Source organism: Rutidosis leptorrhynchoides, chromosome 3, assembly GCF_046630445.1.
Source record: "Rutidosis leptorrhynchoides isolate AG116_Rl617_1_P2 chromosome 3, CSIRO_AGI_Rlap_v1, whole genome shotgun sequence".
NCBI classification, from domain to species: Eukaryota; Viridiplantae; Streptophyta; class Magnoliopsida; order Asterales; family Asteraceae; genus Rutidosis; species Rutidosis leptorrhynchoides.
Window position 1 is genome coordinate 115,366,253 of NC_092335.1, and position 8,285 is coordinate 115,374,537.

Sequence of the window (8,285 nt, forward strand, 5' to 3'; positions counted from 1 at the left end):
TTTTCGGAAGACTTTACTTCCTTTTAATGATGGAATTGATTCATCGTGTAGATCCATCTCTTCTTTTCTTTCATCGGGTAAAACAGTTTAGTTTAGTCCAAAGCAAAAGTATTTTCAGTTATTTGTTACAGATATATGTGACATATGTTTAAAATAATTTGGTAAATTTTCCCACACTTGGCTTTTTATTTTTCTTTTTATCGTCCTCTATTCCATTTTAAATGAATTTTAACATTTTAGTTTGTTTCTCAATTTATGTCCTTTCCGAGGTAACAATAATTTCGGTGTTAAAACCTAGTTTTATCGTTCATAAATGTGTATAAACATGATTTTAATTCATTTAATTGAAAATTTTGAAAAATTTTACTAGAATTGGGTAGTCAGTATATAAGACTAGGGCTGTTCTTTTTTATCAGAGAGCACTAGATTCTAATACAACTACTGCTTTACTAGTATTTTTAATGGTAACCAAGTGTTTAATATAAAAATTTTAAAATCCGAAAGAATTTAATCCCTTCCCACACTTAAGATCTTGCAATGCCCTCATTTGCAAGAAATCAGTAACAATTTAAATTATTGAGGGTGATTTGTGTGAAAATGATTAAATTTTTACCAAAGTTTCCAAATATATTGGCGTTTGTTTGCTGAATGATAAATTGTGCACGTCATTTGTTCATTCCGTCTTGTTGTTATTTCACATACATGTTGCATCATTGTCGTCAAAATTACTTGCTTTTGCTGAACTTAATGCCAGTCTTTGAAAACGCGTTGTTTTACCCTGTTGTGTACATAAGATAAACTGCAAACATATATACATATTTTTGAAGTTTGGTTTATTACCCCACATTCAAAAATTATTAAAATCTAAGAATAAAAGTTAGAAATTATAAAAATGATTACAATATAAACAAAAATATTAAATGTATCAATAATTACAAATTACAAAATAATAAAAAAATAAGTAAACTAAGGATGATATTGGTACCAATAGGGGTTCCACGCATAACCATAAGTGCTATAGAATGCTTCGGCAGGGTCATACGTAGGATATGGTGGCTGCATCTCTATCGACCAAGGAGGGAAGACGGGTTTCGGTGTAGGAATATAGTTTCTACCTATATGTTGGCAATGTGCTATGATCTGGTTCTGATGAACTTGCCAATCTTCAAATGCTCTCTGTCTAGCATTTTCGTATTCCTGAGAAGCTATAAACCTATGTATTTCTTGCCCCCCTCCTACATTACCTTGTTCCTGGTTTCTCTCTACCTGTGGATGTCTACCATTGTATCGTACTGCGGCGTTATTTCGCCGCTTCAACACTTTCGCACCATGGTATACATTTAAACCTATAGTGTCGCGGGGTTCTGGCTCTTCTACTAATAATCCCCCCCGACTTATATCCACACCGAGATATTCACCAATCAAAGTAATAAAAATACCACCTCCTATTATGCTATGTGGACGCATCCCTCGAACCATAGCTGATAAATAATAACCCACACAATATGGTATACTTACAGCGCTGTGTGGGTCTCGAATACACATATGGTAAAACAAATCTTGTTCATTTACCTTTTCTTTGTTTTTACCCCTTTGTGTAATCGAATTAGCTAAAAACCTATGTATTACTCTTAATTCGGCTCTATCTATATCCAAATAAGAGTAGTTTCCCCCTTTGAAACGGTGGTGGCTTGTCATTTGACTCCACACACCGTGTGTATCAAAATTCTCATCTATTTTCCTACCGTTTAGTATCAATCCTCTACAATCGGCAGACGCTAATTCCTCAGGCGTATATATACGTAAAGCCTGAGCCATGTCCAGTAAAGACATGTGGCGCATCGAACCGCCTAACAAAAATCTAATAAAAGAACGATCGGTTAAACTAGCTACCCGATCATTCAACTCCATACTACATAACAACTCTTCACACCATACTTTATATACAGGTCTGCGTATGGTGAATAAACATATCCAGTCATTAAAAGAAGAATTACCATACCTCTGTACCAGTAATTCCCTAATTGGCCCGGCCAATTCTACAGCTTCCAAGGGTCCCCATTCTATGACCCTCGGTACCTCAACAACCTTGGAATGAAGAGTATGCAAACCCCGTTGATATTTTGGATAATCTATCCAAAGTCTGTCAAATCTCAGGTTCGGGTGCAACTGTTCCAAGTGCATATCTGAAAAGGTCATGACTGGATGAGGTACATCCTGCTTGTAGTAGTTATCTACCTCCTGTTGTTCCAAGTTCTCAGCAGGAGCATGACGGGCTTGGGATGAAGATTCACCCCTTTCATTCTGCAAAACACATCAAACATAAATTTTGTGCATCCAAATATGCATTAGTGTCAGCAAAATCATCAATCAAAATAATTACAATGACATTATCAATTTATATCAAACTTAAGCTCATTTTTATCAAATCTACACTTTTTCAAATAAGCATATATGAAAATTTTCGCCAAGTTCATAAGCATTCAACTCAAATAACATGTCAAAATAATCATTACTAGCAAATAAACAAGTCTCAAATGGCATTATCTTTCAAAAATCAAGTTCATGAATTTTGGACTTGAAAAAGTCCACTTTAATTCTCAAAATCATGTTTAGGCTCAAAGTTTGGATCTTTTAACTACCTAGACATGTTACACTACTCAATTTAGCAATAATTCATGACAAAAATCGGCCATAACCTGTTTATATCAAAAAGCCCCAAATTGCTCAAGAACACAAACCCTAGATTCTAAAGAATTTGAAGTTTTTGGCTTCAAATCATGTTAACAAGCATCAATCTAGGTTATACATGCATAATATACTAACAATTTAACACTAATTACACTAAAAATTAACAAAATTCAAATTATGAAAATATGCTCAAGAACACACTAAAATTCGGATTTAAAGGTGATTTGGGGTGTAATTGTACCTGTTTTCTTGAGTAATTCTTAGATAAGATCCTCCTCAACATGATTGTAGTGAAAAATTTGAAGATTAACGGTGAAAAATCGAGTTTTTGGGATGATTTTCGTGGGTTTTCTCGGGTTTTTTCGCTGTTAAAATTGCAGTGTTTTTGTGTGTGGTGTGTACAGATCGTGTGCAGCTGTTTTATTTTTTTTCTGTAATTTGGTCCCTCCGCGAGTCGCGGAGGTTTGTACTGCAAACTCCGCGAGTCGCGGAGTTTATTATTATTTTTTTTTTTTTTTTTTTTTTTTTTTTTTTTTTTTATAATCCTTAACTTATAACACAATTAAGAAATTAATTTTAAAATTTTGTTTCCCTTGTTATTTAGGACGAGGTCGTTTCGGATCGATGTCCTAGTCCGTCCCTCGACAAAATTTTAAAATTTGTCTTTTTGTAGCGATTGTTTTAAAAGCTAAGATTTTTTTTGGGTTTTTTAATGTTTTTGGCATACTTTAAATCAATAAGATTAAAAATAATGATAATAAAAGTTCTCGTCCCTCCCTCGGGTAAAGCAATTTCGGTTCAAAGACCTAGTCTTCAACTTACGACGAATTTTAAAAATCATATTTTTAACTTAATGAGATAAAGTAAATTTTTGTTTTTAAATTCACACAACTTAAATATAAAATTCAAAATTAAAAATTAAAAATTCAAAATTCACACCAAACTTAAAATTTGAAATGCATAAAATTAAAAATTAATATTTTAAAAATTAAAAATTCACACCAAACTTAATTTAAAAATTCATAAATTCATACCACACTTATATTAATTTTTCAAATATTTACAATTTTAAATATATTATTTATATAAAGTTTACAATATTAATTTAAGGTTTAAATATTAATTTTAAAAACATGGTAAAAATAAAATTAAAAATCTTTTTGTCTTTTTATCCCACTTTAATCAATCAAATATTATCAAAAATATGCGCCCCTCTTTTCGGTAAAGTAATTTCGGTTCCAAGACCTAATTTAACTCATGACGAATTTTTGAAATATTTTGGGTTGATTGATTAAAGATATTTATACCTTAAGAATAAACGTTAAATTTCGCAGTGATGTAATAAATTTTTGAAGGATATCAATAATTTCGGTCGCCAAACCTAATTTTATTTAATACCAATTTAATACTTTTTAGCGAACAAATTAGCGTTTATTATCAAAAGGTTAAAAGTAAAAATAAAAATAAAAACTATACAGACATACCTGTGAAATAGATTTCTTAGTTATATGATCTATTATATTCATAAGATAGTCGGTTTAATTGGTCTTCCATGGCTGCATAGGCGTAACCTCGAGCATTCATTGTCTTTTCTTCTAAACATATGAACGGTCCGTCTCTGCATAAAGTAACAAATTCGGTATTTGAATAGGTTTGATTATTTGAACATTTACCTCCATGTGACCATTTTCCGCATTTGTGACATTTTTCTAGGTGTCGTGCTCTTCTTTTCGCTGCGGATTTTGATTTTCCTTTACCAAATTGTAACTTATTATCTTCGCATCTGGATCCTTTTCTAACTCCGTCCATTCTTTCTCTGATTACTGATACTATTTCACTCGGGAGTATGTCATTATTACGTTTAGTGATCAAAGCGTGTAGCATTAGACCATGGTTTAGTTCACAGGCAGTCTTCATTTTGTAAAAACCTAAAAAAAATAAAAATTCAGAATGGGGGGAGAAGACTAGTTCTTTAGGGTCTGCTAGGGAAAGACCATACGTGTTCCATTTTCGAGAACTACACGAAAACAGACAATCTAACTCTAACAGAAATACATATTATCCTTTAAAGACTTGATTCTCCCCACACTTAGTTAGCTGTGGTGTCGAAATTGTGATTAACTTCGTTGTCGACTTCCATCGGACCCTGTATGTAATGTTTAACTCTGTGACCATTAACTTTAAATTCAATCCCATTTGAATTTATTAATTCTATCGTTCCGTATGTGAAAACTCTTTTGACTATGAATGGTCCAGACCATCTTGATTTCAATTTTCCAGGAAATAGCTTGAATCGTGAATTGAAAAGAAGAACTCTGTCTCCTTCTTTAAATTCTTTTGAACTTCTGATTCTTTTATCATGCCATTTCTTCGTTCTTTCTTTATAGATTAACGAATTTTCGTATGCTTCATGTCTTAATTCTTCTAATTCGTTTAGTTGACTTAATCGTAGACGTCCAGCTTCATGTAAATCAAGATTACATGTCTTCAAAGCCCAAAATGCTTTGTGTTCAATTTCTACTGGAAGATGACATGCTTTTCCATAAACAAGTCTAAAAGGTGTGGTTCCAATTGGAGTTTTGTAGGCTGTTCTAAAAGCCCAGAGTGCATCCTCCAATTTAATGGACCATTCCTTCGGATTTGATCCTACGGTTTTCTCTAGAATACGTTTTAAAGCTCGGTTTGTATTTTCAACTTGTCCACTTGTTTGTGGATGATATGCGGTGGAGATTTTATGAGTTACTCCATATCTTTTAAGAACTTTCTCAAGTTGATTATTACAGAAATGAGTACCCCGATCACTTATTAAAGCTTTCGGTGTTCCAAACCTTGCAAAAAGACGTTTTAAAAAGTTGACTACAACTCGTGCATCGTTAGTTGGGAGAGCTTGTGCTTCCGCCCATTTAGATACATAATCAATGGCTACGAGTATATATAGATTATTATGAGATTTTGGAAATGGACCCATAAAGTCAATACCCCAAATGTCAAATACTTCACATACTTGGATGACATTTTGTGGCATTTCATCACGTTGACTTATTCTTCCGGTCCTTTGACATGTATCACAGGATTTGCAAAGAAGGTGTGAGTCTTTGTAAATTGTAGGCCAATAGAATCCAGCTTCATAAACTTTTCTTGCTGTTAGTTGAGGCCCATAATGCCCTCCTGTTGGTCCTGTGTGACAATGGTTTAATATTTTACTAGCTTCATCTCCAAATACACATCGGCGTATTATTCCATCGGGACAACTTTTAAACAGATGTGGATCTTCCCAGAAATAGTGTTTTATATCACTGAAGAATTTCTTTCGTCTTTGGTACGATAATCCTTTTTCAAGGAATCCACAAACTAAGTAGTTTGCATAGTCTGCAAACCATGGGATTTCTTTATAATCTATCTTCAATAGATATTCATCAGGAAAGTTGTCTTGTATGGCCGATTCATTTAGAACTTCTAATTCGGGATTTTCAAGACGAGAAAGATGATCAGCGGCGAGATTTTCTGCTCCTTTTTTATCTCGGATTTCAATATCAAACTCTTGTAAGAGTAAGATCCAACGGATTAATCTTGGTTTAGCATCTTGTTTTGAAAATAGGTATCTAAGAGCAGAATGGTCGGTATAGACCACCGTTTTTGCTAGAACGAGATATGATCGAAATTTGTCAAAAGCAAAGACAATAGCAAGGAGTTCTTTTTCAGTAGTTGTATAGTTCGTTTGTGCTCCTTGTAATGTCTTACTAGCATAATATATAGGTTGAAATCGTTTTTCAATCCTTTGTCCTAAAACGGCTCCCATTGCAAAATCACTTGCATCGCACATTAGTTCAAATGGTAGATTCCAATTTGGTGTTATCATGATCGGCGCATTAGTGAGTTTTTCTTTAAGTATATTAAAAGATTTGATACATTCATCTGAAAAGATGAATGGCGCATCCTTTTCTAGGAGTTTATTCATAGGAGTGGCAATTTTAGAAAAATCTTTTATGAAACGTCGGTAAAAACCGGCATGCCCTAGAAAACTCCTAACTCCTCTAACATTGGTGGGATGTGGAAGTTTAGCAATTACATCTACTTTAGCTCTATCCACTTCAATTCCTTCTTTTGAAATTTTATGTCCAAGAACGATGCCTTCTTTAACCATGAAATGGCATTTCTCCCAATTAAGTACTAGATTTGATTTTTCGCATCTAATTAGCATTCGTTCCAGATTAACTAGACATGATTTAAATGTATCACCGAAGACTGAAAAGTCATCCATGAATACTTCCATGCATTCTTCTATCATGTCATGAAAAATCGCCATCATACACCTTTGAAAGGTTGCAGGGGCGTTACAAAGTCCAAATGGCATGCGTTTGTAAGCAAAAGTACCATAAGGGCACGTGAATGTGGTTTTCTCTTGGTCCTCGGGTGCTATTGGAATTTGAAAATATCCGGAAAATCCATCTAGAAAACAGTAGTAACTATTTCCGGCTAATCTTTCCAACATTTGATCTATGAAAGGTAAGGGAAAGTGATCTTTTCTGGTGGCGTCATTTAATTTTCTATAATCAATACATACACGCCATCCTGTTACAGTCCTAGTAGGAATAAGCTCATTTTTCTCATTTGTGATGACAGTCATACCACCCTTCTTAGGCACGCATTGAACTGGGCTTACCCATGGACTATCAGAAATTGGATATATCAAACCTGCATCTAGCAGTTTAATAATCTCTTTCTTAACTACATCTTGCATATTAGGATTTAGTCTTCGTTGGCGTTGCACATACGTTTTATGACCTTCTTCCATAAGGATTTTATGTGTGCAATACGAAGGACTTATTCCTTTAATATCATGAATCTTCCATGCAATGGCTGGTTTATGAGCTTTCAACACAGAAATGAGTTGTGATTTCTCATTTTCAGTAAGAGAAGACGATATTATTACAGGTAATTCAGATTCACCATGTAAATAAGCGTATTCCAAATGGTTTGGAAGTGGCTTTAACTCTAATTTCGGAGGTTCTTCTATCGATGATTTATATCGATATCTGTCTTCTTCTTTTAGCATTTGAATTTCTTCTGTTGTTGGTTCATATCCATTAGCTATAAGTGTAGCTAACATTTCAGCTTCATCAATTGGTTCATTACTTTCTCCTAAAGAACATTCTCCTGTTCCTTGTAATTCTGGAAATTCTTCTAATAATTCTGCATGTGCATCTATAGTTTGAATATAATAACATGTATCATCTGCAGATTGTGGTTGTTGCATTGCTCTATCAACTGAAAAGGTAACACTCTCATCCTCTATACTTAGGGTCAGTTTCTTACCGAACACGTCTATCATTGCTTTAGCCGTGTTTAAGAATGGTCTTCCTAATATGAGAGGAACTTGAGAATCTTCTTCCATGTCCAAAACAACAAAATCTACTGGAAATACTAAAGTACCAACTTTAACTAGCATGTTCTCCATTATCCCTCTAGGATATTTTATTGATCGATCGGCTAGTTGTATGCTTATTCTTGTTGGTTTCAATTCTCCAAGGTCTAGTTTAGCGTATAGTGAATACGGCATTAGATTTATACTAGCACCTAAATCTGCTAATGCT